Below are 18737 nucleotides of genomic sequence, written 5' to 3'. Positions count from 1 at the left end.
TTCAATGTGCTGCCCCTGGAGTAGCAGCCTAGATGTCACTTAGGAACTTGTAAGAAATACAAAATCAAGGCCCACCTACTCCATCAGAAACTCTGGAGTTGGGACCCAGTAACCTGTGTGTTAGCAAGCACTGGAGGTGAGTTTAATCCATGGTAACGTTTGTGAACTGCTAGTGTAGACTAGAACATAAAGGAGTGACTCGTGAATGTAATGGGAATATCAAATTTAAACTTACTATAGCAGTAAATAGAAGGAAGTAATTGGCTAGAAAATTGTTAAATTCATTGTAAAAATTGTGACTAGGAAAATTATGTTTAGATATAAATATAAATAGGATGAGATTCTTATAGGACCCCCCCACACTTATAAAGGTCTATCACACTGCTATGAGTAATCTAGTGTAGAAAAAAGAGAAACAACTAAGTTAAATTATTGTTTCCAATGTATAGAATGCTTTTCATGTGACTTAAGCTTTTCTGCAGTCACTACATAATTTTATTCTCAACTTGAAGCGAGTGATCCAGAAATCTCACATACACATTTTATGGACAAATAGGATACTGAGGCTTAAAATGAAATAAATCACTTAAAATCCCAGGACTAAGTAGAACCAGAAATTTTGACTTTGAATCTGATTTTCATTTTTAGAAAAAGTGGAAAGAAAAACAAATCTTTGCTTGACAGGCATAACCACTCATGAATTGTGTGTGTGTGTGTGTGTGTGTGTGTGTGTGTGTGTGTGCCATTAGATTCCCCACAATTACAGAGAAAGGAAACCACGCTTTTACATGAAGCTCAGAGCTATAATTAAAACAATCATATCCAAGATCTCTAAAAAGATTCTGAATAGGTTACAGATTGCTTAGAAACAGAACATAATCAAGCAAATCCAAAGAGGATTTAATAGACAGAATCTTCTCCTCTTAATTATATGCACTGATTCAATAGCCTAAATAAAGAGGGTTCATTTTGTTTTTAGCAGACCAACACTCATTATTTTTCCATTTGTCATTATAAATATTTATCTTAAAATGCGTGTGTGACCAACCTTATAACTCTACTCTCTGTAAACTATCTTCTCTGAATTTCCCTTTAAGAACTACATAAAAATGGTCATTCAAAGCCCAGTAGTTTTCCTGATTTTATGAGAGTGAATGATATAGACTACTCCCTCAATTACCACCCCTTAACCCCCAAGAAAATACATTTAATTAGTAGAAGTAGAGTATGTGCCAGGATATAAAGCAAAATGATAGCATAGATAATGCATTATTGAAACTGCTATTGAAATATTACCTTATATATATTACATGTTTGATTTTTTTTAATTTAACTTCAGTGTTCACATAAATGTACAGGGAATATTCATGACAAAAAAGAAATTAAATTAAATTTAACTGGGTATCTACTATATGCCAGCCCCACGCTAGGTCCTAGAAACTCAGTGGTACATAACAAAGATATTGCCTTCTTGGGAAAGACTGACAATTAACAAATAATTTTAAGTGCAATAAATATTAAGAATGTGAAAGTGAAAAGGACTATGTATCTAACCCAGAAAACAGAAAGGTATGTTCTCCCAGAGCAAGTTGCAATGAAGCTGAGACCTAAACATGAGTCTGTTTGATAAGTAAATGAGGTGGTTATGGAGGAGAGATTTCAATAAACAAGAAGAGGATGTTCAAAAGCAAAGAAAATTACTTCTCAGAACAGAGAAGAAAGCAGGAGTGAGATGTACGGGATGTAGTGCTAAAAGTGCTGAAGCAGAAAGTAGAAGCTGTTTACATGGTCATGAAGGCCAGCTACAGGCCTTTACCCAAAGGTCTATGGGAAAGCAACAAAGGATATTAATCACCATATATACATTATAAAATAAATGATCACCCAGGATGCAGTGGGTGAAATAAATTGAAGACTAGATTCAAAGAGTTAGTAAGACAGTGACCTATGCTTGTGTATGATAGAGTTATTCATGATTGAGCTCAGTGGACAAGTTCAGGAAAGGCCTATTAAGTTGTGAAATGGAAAGGTCTTGATGATTAACTAGTTATTACATTATTTATTAGTGTGTTAGGAGAGGGAATAATCAAGAATGCCTCTCTGGTGTGTGGCTTGAGAAAGGTGGTATCATAAGATGTAATAACTGCAGTAGGAGCTCTGGTGGAGAAGCAGATTTGGGGTGAAGTGCACAATAATCCAGTTAGACTTGTACTGAATTTGAGGTGCCCGTGGTGAGCAAATACATAGAGATGTCAATTTTAAAGTTGTATAACCATTCCAGTTCTTAGAAAAGAGGTTTTAGTATGGTCATTTGCATTTAGAAGTTGATGGTGATAGAAGTACTTGCAGTGAATAAAATCTTATTAGAAAAATATAGGAAAATAGAAAGGTCAACCTGTTAGGGCCACTAAGACATCTACCATTTAATGGGGAAAATACCAAAGGATACTGAGGAGAAATAGCACTTAAAGACTGTTGGAATTATGGTATCAAAGGTTATGTCAAAGAAGAGGGAATGTAGCTGGGTCAATTACTTCTAAGAGATGAAATAATTCTTTCAATTATCTGTTGGCTTAACTGACATGGATGACATCATGGATGATAGTGACTTTATCAAAAGTCAGTTCTATTGATCAGTGAGATTAAGTTGAGGAGAATGGAAATTGAAAAATTAAAAACAAATTTAAATATTATTCAGAAAATTTTGCTGTGAAGGAAAAGTCACATAGAGAGTAGAGAAAAATAGTACAGCATGGAAAAAAAAGTTTATTTTAGACTAAAAGAGAGATAGGATGGAGACAACTAGGAGAAAGGTAAGAAGAAAAGTCGTCTGAAGATACAGGAGAGAGAATGGACATAATTAAGGTTCCCAAAGTAGTGACTTAGGAGAGAAGTGAGGCCATGGGTAGAAGTACACTAGACAAGGGCATTTACACTGATGAGAAGCTGAAAGAAGTGAGAAGGTAAGAAAAAGAAAGTGAGAAAGAGAATGTTAAAATGTATTTTAAAAAAGAAAAAATACCCATTGTTGTCTGTGTCTATGAGTTTTTTCTCTTTTTTGCTCAGTCCCTCTACTCATCCATATACCCACCACACTGACCCTCCTACCCGATATCTGTCAGTCTGCTATGAGTTTGTCTCTATTTTGCTTGTTAGTTCATTTTGTTCATTAGAGTCCATGTGTGAATGAAATCATCTGTACTTGTCTTTCTCTGACTGGCTTATTATTACTTAGCATATTGTTTTCCAGGTCCCTCCATGCAATCATAGAAGGTAAGATTTCCTTCTTTTTTATGGCTGAGTAGTATTCCATTGTGTAAATGTACCACAGGTTTTTTTATTCACTCATTTCCTGAAGAGCTGCTTCCAAATTTTTGCTATCCTATATAATGAAAGATTAATATGCAAATAGACCGAATGGTGGAACAACCAGAATAACCGAACAACTGGTCGCTATGGCATACGCTGAACACTAGGGGGCATGCGTGGAACATGGCAGGCATTGACACCGAGGGATGGTGGAGCAGGTGAGTGGGGGTGCCAGACCAAGGCAGGGCACCAGTCGCTGTCATCAGGGTGAGCATCTGGTGGTTACTGGAAATTATTTGCTCTCGTGCATCATGGTCCTGCCCGGCGCTTGCACCTGCTGCCTGGGCCGGTCCCGCTCGCACCCATTGCCAGTCCTGCAGCTGCTGCTTGCACCCGCTGCCGGCGCCCAATGCTGGTCCGGATCGCTTGGTCCCGATCGCTTGTGAGTGGCGGCTGCCAGCCCCTATCACCCCTGAGGGCTTCTCCACCTCCCTCTGCTCCTGAGGGACATTGGAGCAGCAGCCACCACTTGCACCCACTGACAGCACTGGCCCCAATTGCTCCACGCTGTCAGCAGGTGAGAATGGGGCCAGCACTGTCAGAGTGTGGGAGCAATGGTGGCATGAGTGGGGCTGCTGGCAGACAGGGGACTGGGGTCCACAGCAGGAGGGGCTGGATGGGGGCGCAGAAGATGGGCCGAGATCTGCCCCAGTGCCCACCACAGCCTTGAGGTCCACAGTCCTGTTCAAGGTGCATGAATTCATGCACTGGGCCCCTAGTTATAAATAATGCAGCAATGAACATAGGGGTGCATATATTATTTTGAATTAGTGTGTCAGGTTTCTTTAGATAAATTCCCAGAAGTGGAATCAGTGGGTGCATCTAAAATCTGTAATTTTGTTAACAGTGTCACCCCAGTAAATTAGATAAAGAGGGGAAAATAAATTTAAAAATTAAGAATTAAAAAGTTAAAAAAAGAAAAAGAAGCAATATATACATTAAAAATGTTGAACAGGGTTAATAGAATAGAAAGAGTTTGGTGGGATGGGAATGAAAATGAGAAATATCAGAGCTTGAAGAAAAAGAAAATTAACTATAGGCCCTGGGGGAAGAGGGAAATGAGACAATATGGGAGAGTTAGCCCTAAGGAATCTGGAAGTTATGACAATAATACATGTGATAGAGGTAATTTAATGACTCAACTATGCAAGGAAGAGTTGTGCATGTGTTCCTCATTTTATGTATTATAAACCAATCTGTAATTGCAACTTTAAGCTTTAAACCTGATCTCGGAGAAACATGTTTCTTATTCCTTGATTTTCCTCTTTTCTCTCCTTTCCACCAGCTTACTATATGCTTACTTTGTATCCTTTATAAAGCTAGGACTAGTCTTGATCTACAGCTTCTTCAATTTTCTATTTTATTTGTACTTATCAAACTAGCCTTTACGTCATAATTTTGATAGAATTGAAAATGTGTTTATTGACATAGTTAATATCATACATTTGCAATTGTTTTCATTGCATTTAGAAATATATCTTTTGATCAGAATCACAAACAAGATATTGAAGAGAGCTATAGAGCATACTAGTTTATTATCTTCCATCTGCACAACTACAGACATGCTGTGTTGCATGGTAGATGTACTGTGGAGCCAAAGAAACCTGTGTCTAAAAGTTAGCTTTATAAATGTGGGCAAATTATTTAAATTCTTAAGCCTCCGTGACTGAAAAGTAAAGATAATACCTATTTTTAAAATAATTACATATCTTACAACAGTACTCAATAAATGTTAAATTTTTCTAAACAAGATATTTTGAGCCAGGATTTTGTTGTTGAGAATGTAAATATTAAGTTTAGAAAAATACATCACCGAAACATCACTAATGTTAATTATTATTATTAATTATTAATCAATAAAGTAGGCTCACTGGATTTAATGTCAGAGTACAATAGCAAACATTTGGGTCATTCTACAGACATCATTGTTTAATTAAATTTAATCCCTTATAATACATTTTCAAAAATTAAAGAAGTCTTAGTAAAAGAGGGAGTGACATGATATCCCTGGAGTATCTGGTCTGTGCGCTATGCTAAATGTGCAATTTATACCCATTATCTAAATCAGGAACAACCATCATTGCAAGCCACATAGAAATGACTGAAACCTCCAGGGTTTGAACTACTCTTCAAGGTCCCTCACCTTGGGCTTATTGGAAATAAGCTTGAGTCTAAGATATAAATGCATATATTTCCTACATTTCATAACATCATAGATCAAGAAAAGAAATTCCACAATGACTACCAATTCAGGAGAAGATTCAACAATAAGAATGTCCTACCAGGAACTTGAGAGATAACCTTCCAGGAAAATTAGCATGCTAAGTTACTTTGCCTACAATCAAGTCCTGATGTCTCTGTTGTCCAAATCCTTAAGGCATTTGTGAAGAGAGCTATATGTTTATCTACATGCCTGAATAAGTATAATCTATCTTTTCCTTGGAACTTATATTGATGAGGAAGTTGTGTATTGTGGTGACTTTTCATCACTATCTTCTGTGGGAATTGAACTCTGATATCTAAGCTATGGAGTGCATATTCTATAGAACACTCAGAAACATAAAGCACTAATTTACCGGTCCCCAAATTAATGTTCTATAGAAAATCAGTTCCTACTGGCTGTTACTAAATTTCCTGTAATACTAAAATTCCAGTATTGAAGATATTGTATGTTCCAGATGGTACTTAGTCATCACTAGCTAGTTACAAAATCCCTTTAAATATTAAGCCAATATAGAATGTTTCTGACATGACAGACGTAGGTGAAAGAAGGTTCCATTCATTTCTGTCTCTCTGGAAACTGTCAAAACAATAAAATACAATGGCCATCTAAGTTATTCTGTGGCCTACTTGCTTTAGGCAATAAAAACATATGAAACTCACTACACATATTTTATATGTAACAGTACCAAAATAGCAGGATAGAGTACATTGGAAAATTCTATATACGTGTCCTCTTATTTGGGACTGTTCTACATAATGCATGGCAGAAGCAGGTGTTTGCAAGAAATAAGTGCAAACACATGCAGAAATGCACAGATTTATATAGGTGCTAAATAATTAAATAGTTACATTTGGTATGCAGTGCATAGAACAGTAGCACAGATAAGTTTGCAACATTAAAGGCTTTTTGGACTCTGAAATTCTATTTTGGCACTCAGGTTGTTGATGGCGTGTCAGTTTGGAAACAGGGAGGAGTTGACAGTCCTGGTGATCTGGGGAGTGCACACCCCTGCTGTTTCTCATCTGCTCAGAGGAAATCATAATATTGCACTGAAGTTGAGTGTTCAATTCTTCAGTTCATTTGCATTCACCTCTCCTTTGAGGCCTATTGTCCTTTCTTTTTTTATGTTATTGCACATGATTATTTTGTTCACTCAACATTACACTAAAAACAAAGCTTAAATGTAAGAGGTAACTGTGTTTTGAAGAGAGGTGAAGAGACTGGCTCTAGATGTTTTCCCAGCCTGACATTTAGTTAACCTAAAGGACTTTATGGTATTAGAAACATTGCATATTGTAGCATCCATGAAACACCATTTAAAAATTATATTTGTGTGTATTTGTATAAAGATAGATAATCCAATGATACTTGTCAGCTTATGGTATACTAGTGGCCCGGTGCACAAAATTCATGCACGATGAAAGGAAATTAATTAGAGGAAATATTTTAATATTACTATTTGTCCTTTCTCTATAATAGAAGTGTCAGAGATGAAAGAAAATTAGTAAAATGTATATGAAAATATATAAATTTATTAATAAATAACATGATATAACAACAAAAACATGATATGAAAACAACAAAAACATGATATGAAAACAACAAAAACATGACATAAAAACATTGATATAAGCAATGACTGATAAACTAATTAAAGTTATTCTAATATCTCCCTGTATACCACATTAAGAGTGAAAACACTTTCAGAGTGCTTGACCAATTTCCCTTGTGATGAAGTATTTACAACTTTAACTTTAACATCATACGCTCTTTGAACTCGAGAGAAAGCAACATATAACTGACCATATTTTTTTTCAGAAATTTGAATATTTGCACAATCGTGACCTTTATAGATGTACTTAAGTAAATATTTGACACCTTTAATCAATGGGCAAACTTCAATGTTTATATGACAGTTATACTTAAAGCACAAATAGGGGTTATAAGGGACAATCCAAGTGTTATCCACAACTTTATTTCCAATAGAGATGGTGCTACCAGATCTTTGTTTGTGTTTGGGATATCCATCAATATTTCCAATGGTCGCATTTTGAAATTCTTTCGGATATCTCTTTGAACACTTTCCATTTTCCATACATAGACTATTTGGATTTTGTATTTCACATTGTCCATATACCATATTTGATTTTACAATTTGAAAAAGTCAAGGACACTGGTCTTCATCTGGAATTTCTGCCTTAACTATATGGTCAATGTCATCTTCTGTTTGTAATTTAGATTGACTATCTAATAGTAATAATATGTTAGCATGAGGCAGTTCACCTTTCTGAAATTCAATGACATTAATTTTAGCTATTACTTTGCCAAATAAATGGAAATTATACATATATATATATATATATATATATATATATATACATATATATGTATATATATATAATTTAAAAGAGCATTCAGCTTAATATTAAAAACTCTGGCTACCAAGTCAGGTCTGTTTTCAACTTTTTTCCAGCATTGTAAATTGTTTGTAATATCTGCCCATTTTGGGTTACATGTCATAGTTATGAATAAATCGGGCTTGCCATACTTTGTTACAATTGCCATAGCATCCTAATATCGCTGCTGCATATTTCCAGGACTACCTTCAAAAGACGATGGAACTATTATCATTTTACCAATTGGCACATTGCCATTTTCAGATTTAGATGTGAGATAATCCATCAAACCACTATATTTTTCAGATTTAGATGTGAGATAATCCATCAAACCACTATAATTTTCAACTCTCAACTTAGATTGGTTTGCTTTCATGAAATTTATCTTATTGGCTTCCATTTTTGAATATGAATCGACAATATACTGAGTTAATTTTCCTGCATGGAGAAATGAAATCCATAATACTGTGTGACTCATATCCTTACATTTTGTCTAGTATCATTGTCAATTATACTGTCGTCTCTCAGTCTTAATGCAATATTCGTTCCCCAGCCTTTTTCACCATGTGAAAAAAGAATAGGATGTCATTGCATCTAATGTAGGAAACAGGATACTGATTTGTTTCATTTTAGTGGCATTCGGATTATTGGGATCTGGTTTACAATGAATGGGTGAGTCCCTTTCAAAAGGAGGTTCTCCGTATTCATTTCTGAATATGACGACAACCTTGGTTACACAGGGAGAATGATATCTGCCCAGATCACTGTAACGATCATATTTAATCACTATTGTTACTTCTGTGGGAGCAATACCTTTCGCTGCTGCTTCAGATCAGCATGTAGCATCTTATATAATTTTGTTAATTCATTTATTTCATGCATGAGGTTATTGATGTTGATCATGAGTCTTTCTGAGCAGCCTTGGTTTTCTGGCATTGCTAATCTTTTACTCATTGCTTCGGCCATATCTAAAATACAGAGTTGAACAAACTTCAGAGAAACACCATCCGAAGAATGTAAACTTCCAGTACGGTGATAAACTTGTCCATATATTCTAAAACAGAATGGCCCATATTCTGATGGCGATGCAATATTTACACCCATTTAAGCAAAAGCAAAAGACTATCTAACGAATATTTCCCATCAAATTTTTACTGTCAAAATCTTCATTTATCATTAATTTTTTTTAAATATGCCAGGTATTCTGGAAAATGTATATCATTTGGACAAACTTTACTTTTGCTACAACATTAAGTAAATTTTCCATCAGATGGTTTTTCATCGGAGAAATTTAGTGATGGGCAAAATTGACATGTAACAGTCATTCCACCACATCTATGTTCAATAATTGCATCCTCATTTACTTCATTTTCGCTGTGAAGGTAGCTCCTACCAATATTGGTAGTACTTGTCTATGGCTGTTCTTCAGACATATTCTGTCGACGATGCTGGCTTCTTTCAGCTTTGGAGGTACATTGTGCCAATAGTTGGTCTTCAGACATATTCTGTCATCGACACAGGCTGGGGGAGGGACTGTCAGAATCAGGCTCCTTCCTCCCTCCTATCAGGGTCAGGAGTGGGGGGGGGCAGGTGGGGGCAGGGCTGGTGGGGGCAGGGACCTATGAGGGCTTTCCATCCCCCAGCTGCCTGCAGCTGGCCCCGCCCCTGAGGCTGCCACTGTTTGCCATCTGTGGCGCTCCCCCCACTCCATCACCGGTCACCTCCCTCTGTGGGTGAAAGGCGTGGGGTGCCATTGTTTGGTGGGCCTGGGCCTCCCTCTGTGGGGCAATGGATCACAGGGCCCCAGATCGATGCCCCACAGAGGGAGGCCCTACCCACCCTACTGGGGAATCTGTGATTGATGGCAGCCAGCACAGAGGGAGGCCCTGTCCACCTTACCAGGGCTCTCAATCAATCACAGAGCAGAGGGAGGCCTTTCTCACCTGGCCTGGGCTCCACCATTGTTCCCCGCCCACAGGGAGGCCCTGCCTGCCCTGCCCACCCTGCCCACCCTGCCAGGGCTCTGTGATCAATGCTGCACAGAGGGAGGCCCTGCCCACCTAGCCGGTGTTCTGTGATGGGCCCTTGCAGTCATGGCTGCTTGCCTCTGCCCTCGCCGCCTGGGCTTCATCCTGAAGGTTGTCCGGAATGACGTCCAGAATGATGTCTGGAAGGTCGTTCAGCTGTCCGGTCTAATTTGCATATTGTGCTTTTTTTTATTATAGATAGTAACTCTTCATTCCTCTACAATTTCAAATAGCGCCCCCAGTAGCCAGATCTATTGCCATCTTTCTACTAGTGTCGGCTATACTGTGAATTTCATGGTTTTACTGACAGAGGCTGAGATAAGAATATTGGGTTTTGTCATGTATTAAAGCATTCTGAGTTTTTTCACAACACAGCACTTTCTTCTGTCACTCCTCCAGACCACTACCTACTGCTACTCATCTCTGCTTGCAACTATTATATACAAGTACAGAGATTGGGTGTATTTGTTGCTGAACATCTGCCACCCTCCTCATATCAACTAAATTTGTAAAAAAGCAATTTCTAAGTAATCAGTGTGTTGGTAATGTGAGTGAAGGAAACATCTTGTGTATCTTTAAATGTCAGTAAGAATCTGTGCAGGTGTCTGGGTGGTGGAGGCAACCTGGGAATTCTCCTGTAAGTCAGGCTCATTTGTCTCTTTGAATGGTCTATACATTTTGTGTTCACTCCTTTTCCAGTTTTGTGTCTAAAAGTATATGATTGTCTAAGAACTATGCTGCATACCTGAAGCTATAACAAAATAATACTGACTATAAACAGTAATTGAAAACAATATTTTAATCAGAAACATAAAAATAAATAACATGTGTTGGTTGTTTTCCCACTAAACTCCTACACAATTAAAAGGAATTCTCATAATTTAAAATTATAAACCAAAAATAAATACTTTTTAGAGAACTTCTCAAATCCTAAAAACAAACAAACAAACAAAAAAACGTAAGGTAGTAAATTTCCACACACATAGGCCTTTTTTTTCCCCCTATTGTTTTTCCCAGTTTGAGCAACACTAAATTGTGCTATACTTTTCCAAAAATTTCCATAAGACTGTTTTGGTTATGTCCCACTGTTGTTTTGAGCATGGTGCTGCTTGTTAGATATATGCAAGAACTATATCTGATTACACATTTACAGAACACATAACAGCACCAGCAAAAGTTATAAACTTTAAAGCAGACAAGTGTTCAATTGTACTGTGTGTTCTTACTCTATACTTTTTAAAATTTAAAATTATATTTTTCAATTATAGTTTAAATTTAATGTTATATTGTATTAGTTTTAGGTGTACAGCATAGTAGTTAGACAATCATATACTCTACAAAGTGGTCCCCTTGATATTTCCAGTATCAACCTGGCACTGTCCATAGTTACTATGTTATTATTGACTATATTCCCTATGCTGCACTTTAAATCTAATGATACTCTTTGACAATGGTGTGTTGATTTCATAAGTGAGGGAATGTTCCTTATTTGAAGTCTCTATGATAGATATTTTAGCACAGAAGGCACATACCTTGTTTCTTAGTCACTTACATACAAATCTACATTAATAAAAGAGAAAGATGCAAATCGAGCATACCTTCACAACACCCACCAGCCAATCAGGAGTGAGTATGCAAATTAACCCAACAAAGATGGTGGGTTAATTTGCATGCACAGGTGCCGAGTAGCCGGGGGCAGGGCAGGATGCTTGCATTGCCACCATGCCGATGACGCAGGCATTCCGCACCACCCCAGCTACTCTGGGCCTCTGGGCAGCGTGGGAAGGCAGAAAGGGAGCTCGGGCCTCTAGTATAAAATAATTATGCAACAAATTCAGTAAGTTTGTAAACAATGTAAGTTTTTCTAATGGGAAATGTAAAGAATATCTCTACATAACAAAAGCTCCTATTTTCTTTTCTTCTTTCATGGTACCACTGAGTATAGTCTTAGAGGTAACTGAGACTTAGATCAAATTAATCTCATAGACCCATTTGACATTTGTCTACTGATACCCTTTATAGAGAAGACAAGATCTGTGAAATTTTATCCATTCATATAATCATCATATATATAGAAAATCTATTTTTTTCCAGGCACAGTGATAGCTACTGGTGGTCCAGAGATGAATAAAACAGATATGCTTCTCGCCTCATGGAATTTGGTGTGTGTTGCCTGAGGAGTGTTCATAGAGTTTTCTCCCCCAAGGAAGTAAACTCCATGATTCTAACAGAGGCTTCTATTCTCCTTGCTCCAAACGTCTTACATTCCAAAGAGACTTTTCACTGTAATATATTTTTACAATAAATTGAGTCAATTTTAAAAGCAATAAGAAGTGTGATATTGGAAAATATAGTTTTATTATTTGTTATCATATTATATTTAACCAAGAACATTGAGTGTAAGAGTGCAAATATATGTATCAAAGGAAGGAAAATGCATAATTAACTTTCTAATCGTTGAAAACCCCTGACTTAATTTTTCAAGATTGATTTGTAATGTAACAACTAACCATAAGGAAAATTTTTCTGGATATTTTTAAGCCTCATTTTCTCTTTTTGACAGCAAATGCTAGTGGCATTTGTACCCTAGCTTGACTATTAACTGATATCAGTTCAAATAGAAGTCTTATTTCAACCCCCCCTGAAATCACCTAATACTAAAGTTATCCTATCTTTATTTAAAAATCTTAAATTGTACCATTTTCATCAGCAGCATATTGCCCAGAAGGAGTTTTCACAGCAGTCCTTTTCACCACATATCAATCCATATGATTAGTCCTGCCAAATACTCAAAAGAAATAAAAGAGCAAAAATGACAGACCTTCCAGGTGTAACTTTGTAGTTCAAATGATTTGAAATCTCTGTATTAGCAATCATTGTAGCCCTAGGAATATTTAGAGAAAAGTAGCCTTAAAGCTAAATTTATTTTTTTAAATGTTTAAAGAAAAATAAACGTTTATTTTTGTGACTACACTTTTATATAGCAAGTTAAATATATGGCGATGAGCTGCTGAACTTCAAATTCTAGTAAAGTAGGTAATAATACATAGAAGATGACACATAAAACAATTCTAAGAAAAAATATATAAGAAAACTGTCCCAATCTCATACTGTTTTCAATACTCACTTTCATTAAATATAACTTCTCTGTAATTTCTACAATAAAATGAGAATTTTCTAACTTGTAATGATAACAAATTATTTCCATAGATAAAACAATGTTTCTATAGCTAACTGTTTTAGATAATTATTTTACACTAGAGGCCCGGTGCATGAATTCGTGCACCAGTGGGGTCCCTCAGCCTGGCCTGCAGGATCAGGCCAAAAATAGCTCTCCAACATCCCCTGAGGGGTCCTGGATTGTGAGAGAGCACAGGCCAGGACGAGGCGGGGCTGGGGAGGGATGTAGGAGGTTGGCCAGCTGGGGAGGGACTGTGGGAGAGCTTCAGGGCATGTCTGGTCCTTCTCACTCAGTCCCATTCAGCCAGACCCCAGCAGCAAACTAACCTACTGGTTGGAGCAGATGTCCCCTGGTGGTCAGTGCACATCATAGTGAGCAGTTGAGCAGCTTTAACAAATCATTAGCATATTATGTTCTAATTGGTTGAACGAACGACCAGACACTTAGCATATTAAGCTTTTATTATATAGGATTTCTTTCAGTTGTCTTCATTCTACCATGGTACTAATAATTAATAATGCAGAGGTACTTTAGTAACATAATACTTTGCCATTTTTATCTATACTTTATTTTTAGTACAGTTTTTAGTATAACTGCGGACAACAGTTTTTAGTATAACTCATAATTTAAGGTTTAAATGTAGTCTAACACTGGAATATGCATTAATCTTAGATGAAGCCATGAGAAACAATTAACCCAGGGATCTTCCTAAAGAGAACACTACAACTTGTGTGACAAGATGTCATAGGAGAACAAAGGAACGTGGAGAGACTGGTATTTATTGTCACAAAGGCGATTCTTTATTATAACTTTTAGAAATACTCTATATTTATATACATTTACTGGGGATGCCTACACTATATGGATATACTAGGCCATGAAGAAAAATATCTACACCTGATGAAGTGGTGATCACAGAGATGTTAGTTGTCCTCAATATCTAGATCTCCATTTTTCCAAAATTATACATACCAATTCAGAATATACATGGCTTTATAGAAATCCAGGTGTGACTGTGTGGATATTGTATTAAGATTCTGGACATGAGACTCATGGGGACAGTGCAGTGAGCATTTTTGAAAGTGTATATGAAAAGGGAGAAAAAACAGAAGGCAGGTGGCCAAAGTGGTCAACAATAGAAGGTACTAAACTCCACAGACATTCATTCCTTCTCCAACTACCACCTCCACCACCTCCACTTTAATGTAGATGTTGGGTGAGCTATGAATAGTCTAAGATGCTAATGAATATCTCATCTCCCTTGCTATTTTTGCTCCAGAAACCTCACAAAGTCAATCAGTACATATTATTTTCAGAGTGCAAGAAATTAGTACAATAAACACAAATAAGAGTTAATCATTGACTTCTGATAAAAGTTTTCCACTGTTTTTAATGCTCACTGGAGAATATGCTTTTATTGATTTGTATTGATTTTGAGAGAGAGAGAGAGAGAGAGAGAGAGAGAGAGAGAGAGAGATTGCTTCCTGTACACTCCCTGATTGGGGATTGAACCCACAACTGTTTTGGTATAGGAGAGCATGCTCCAACCAACTGAGCCAACCACCCAGGGCAAAACTTTCCCACCTTTTAAAATTTAGGCCACAGTCATCCTTTGCTTGCAGAATAAAATTGTTATTGATTCAAGAAATCATTCTAAATCTATAATGTCTATCAACGGATGACCAAGTGGAACTATAGAAAAATATGCATAAATTGGTATATTATTGTGCCATTAAATTGTCATACCTTGGGGTGGGATGAGAGGAGAGGCTATAAGGAATCAATGGGAGAACAAAGGGGGACATATGTGATACTTTCAAAAATAAGGATTAAAATATTGTCAGACCTTGAAATCTATGCTAGCAGTAGCCTTCCTGTTATATGATAAAATAAATATATGTTAATATTGTTGCAAGTAATGTGTGTTGAATTTTCTGCACCTTGCAAATGAAATCATTGGAAATAAAACACTGTCTCTACTTTGGATTGAATGTTAGCTTGATCTTGAATCAATAATTAAATGTCTACTATCTCAGTAAAGACTACTGTGGCTGCAAATAAAAGTGTCTTAAGTGGGATATATGTTTGTTTTCCTCTTGTATAAACACAATCTAGAGATAAGTGGTCCAGGGCTGGTTATTGCTCTGTTCTATCAACTCCCAGAGAACCCAGGACTTTCCTGTTCAGAACCCAGCCATGGTCTGAAAGAGTTTGCCTCCAACTTCATTCCCAAAATAGAGCAAGCACATCCCAAAAAGTTGCAAGGAGGAGGAGATGAAAAGAAGGCCCAAATGGGTCTGCCAGCTCTCTCTTAAGGAAGGTTTCTAGAAGCTTCCAGGTAATATTTCTCTCTATATTCTATTTGACTCCAACTTATCCACACAATCACACCTGGATTTCTAGAAAGCCATGTATATTCTGAATTGGTATGTATAATTTTGGAAAAATGGAGCTCTAGATATTGAGGACAACTAACAATCTCTGTCATCACCACTATGTCTCAGAAATTGTGTTAGCTACTGGATAGTAACAATAGTCATAATTTATAATAATATATGAAAGTATATTACCAATTGATGGGATAGCCATGCAATTTATTGTATAAACCAAAACAATTTTAAGTGGGCAAGGAGACACCAATAAAATTAAGCTGAGAAAATCAATATAAATTGAAACTGCTTATATAAATTCTATGTATAGGGAATATCATTTAGGTATCAGAGCCCTTTATGTACTTTTCCTACTTATTTAAAACATGTTATATTTGTTGTGTAATTTTTCCTAACAACTCTATACCCCTGGTGGTTTAAACTTTAGAATCTAACAGAGAGTATCTTTTATTAATGACTAAATGCCATAGGAAAATTGATTATTTTAGACATTTGGGGACATTTTGAAAGCTGTAAATGAATGTCTCTATACATTTTATTCTATATGATTATACTTTAGAGTTCCTATGTTTCTTTTTTGAGCATTTCTTTTTCCTTTATGGTTAAGCTGTCAATTATCAATCTTGGTTTTGGTCACTGTGGTTTTAAGAATCATTTAAACACCCCCACATAAAATTGTTGTTCCAAAGATGTTTACTTTGGGCTGAACAAAAAGATAAAAGAACTTGTTAGAAGTGTGTATAAAGTAAAAAGTCAAGATAAATGCAACAGAGTACAGAATATGGATTTTAAGGTATTAAACTTTAGACAGTTATTTTAAGTTATCTAGATACCTGTATGATTAATTTCTTCAATTTTCAATGTTTGGTCAAGAGAGCTCAGATTACTAGAGGGATATATGCATATAAAATATAAAAATATGCTCATTTACTATGCATTATATCACATTCACTCATTTGTATTGCAAAAATGAGTTTTAGACAAATTGCTAATTCTCTCATCATTGCCTTCCTGTTATATATCAAGTTACTATGTTTTCCACAGTCTAGTCAAGGAAAGAAAAATCAATCCATATTGTTCAAGCAGGCTGAATGGTTACACAGTGGCAGAAGGCTGAATGATCAAAAGAAAGATGTCAGGGGTTGAAGAAAGAAAAAGGAATAAGAGAGAATAACAAAAAAATCCAATGCCTCTGGGCTGGAGGCCACATGCCTGCATCAGGCACTGCACAGAAAAGGCTATAGCAGCAGCTCTGGACACACAACAATGTCATCAGCATGAAACAATCACAGAAGAGCTCAAGCCCAATAACATCCTTACTGTCATCACTGCTCTAAATAACACGAGCAGCTGCCAATAACGGCCAGAACCAGAAAGCTCCTCACTTCCTCCCACCTCTGATCCACCAACAATGCTTCCTATTGGCAGAAGTTATTAGAAAGCTAGGTGGCAAGACATGGGAGAGATGTACTTTGTAAATTCCCAACATTCTATCCAGTAGAACACAAAGGGACATAAATGAAGGCCAAGATTAAACAGGCAAAAGACAATAATGAAGACCATAATTTGAGCCTGAGAAGATAAATATAGGGTGTCCCAAAATTCATGCAAGAAGTAATTTTGATAGAACACACAGGTTTATAATTAAAAATTGTAAATTTTTTATTGATTCATAAAGTATACAGTATAGGGTTATGTATGAAATAGCACATCGGGTAAATGGCCTCCATGGCTTTGCTGGCACATATGCAAAGCCGTGGTCTTCATTGGTCTTCATTGTCCCTGCTCCTGGGCCATAATTGGTACTTGGTAATGCTTATCAAATTGAAGGGATTGAAATCAAAGGGCAACAGATATTAGAATCTGATTCAATAAACCAAGTAAAATTAGGCTTTTATTTTTTTTGTTGTTGTTGTTAATGCTCACGCAAAATTCAAATCTTGCGTGAATTTTGGCACACCCTATAGAAAATGAGAATTGATCTTATTGTCTCTAGAATGTGTCTATGATGTTTGCTCCTTACTTTTATGACTGTTGTGTAGGTCCTCATGCCTTGAAATTTTACAGAAACTCTGGGAGAATCTCTTATTGCTAGATTCAATTTGGGTTTGACTTAAAAATAATTTCATTTTAAAGTAATGAAATTATTTTGCTTCATTTAGGATTGTTCTTATTGGAGTAAACACATTTTCCTTTATATACTACTAGTAGCCCACTGCGCAATATTGCACAGTAAGCTGCCCACTGCTTCCGCCCGAGCCGGCAGGTACCGCAGTGCACCACTGGGAGCTGCGGTGCTTCCACCGGAGGCAGGAGGGAGCCGTGCTGATTCCGTGGGAGGCGGAAGGGACCTGTGCTGCTTCTTCAGGAGGCAGGCCCGCCATCTCCTCTCCAGGCCTGCGCTCAGCTGCGGAGGCTGCAGGCCAGCCCCCTGTCCCTGTCCTTGTCTGTTCCGGCCAGAGCCGCCTCCAAGCCTTCGCGATCAGGATCACAGGCCTCAGGCAAGACGGCTCCTGGGTCCCAGGGGTGCCGCCTTGCCTGCGGCCCGGCTTTCTGATCACGATCACTGGCTGGGGGCGGGCAATGGCGCCCTGGTTCTCTGATCCAGGGCTGGGGGGCAGCCACCCGGCTCTTGCCTGCCGCCTGGGTTTCCGATCACCATTCTTCAGTCCTTCCCCTTTCGCCTTCCATCATTGCGCCTACGTATGCAAATTAACGGCCATCTTTGCTGGCAGTTAACTGCCATCTTTCTTGGCAGTTAATTTGCATATCACCCTGATTAGCCAATGGGAAGTGTAGGGAAGGTACGGTCAATTACCCTGTTTGTCTTTTATTAGATAAAACTAGAGGCCCGGTGCATGAAATTTGTGCATGGGGTGGGGGGTTCCCCTCAGCCCATCCTGCACTCTTTCCAATCCAGGACCCCTTGGGAGATGTCCAACTGCCGGTTTAAGCCTGATCCCTGGGATCGTACCTAAACAGGCAGTTGGACATCCCTCTCACAATCCTGGGCCACTAGCTTCTAATTGCTCACCTGCCTGACTGCCTGGTCACTCCTAACTGCCCACCTGCCTGATCACCCCTAACTGCCCCCCCTGCCAGCCTAGTCACCCCTAACTGCCCTCCCTGCAGGCTTAATCACCCCCAACT

Source organism: Myotis lucifugus, unplaced genomic scaffold (assembly GCF_000147115.1).
Source record: "Myotis lucifugus unplaced genomic scaffold, Myoluc2.0 scaffold_24, whole genome shotgun sequence".
NCBI classification, from domain to species: domain Eukaryota; kingdom Metazoa; phylum Chordata; class Mammalia; order Chiroptera; family Vespertilionidae; genus Myotis; species Myotis lucifugus.
The sequence above is the reverse complement of the archived record's forward strand: the minus strand, read 5'-3'. Positions refer to the sequence as shown.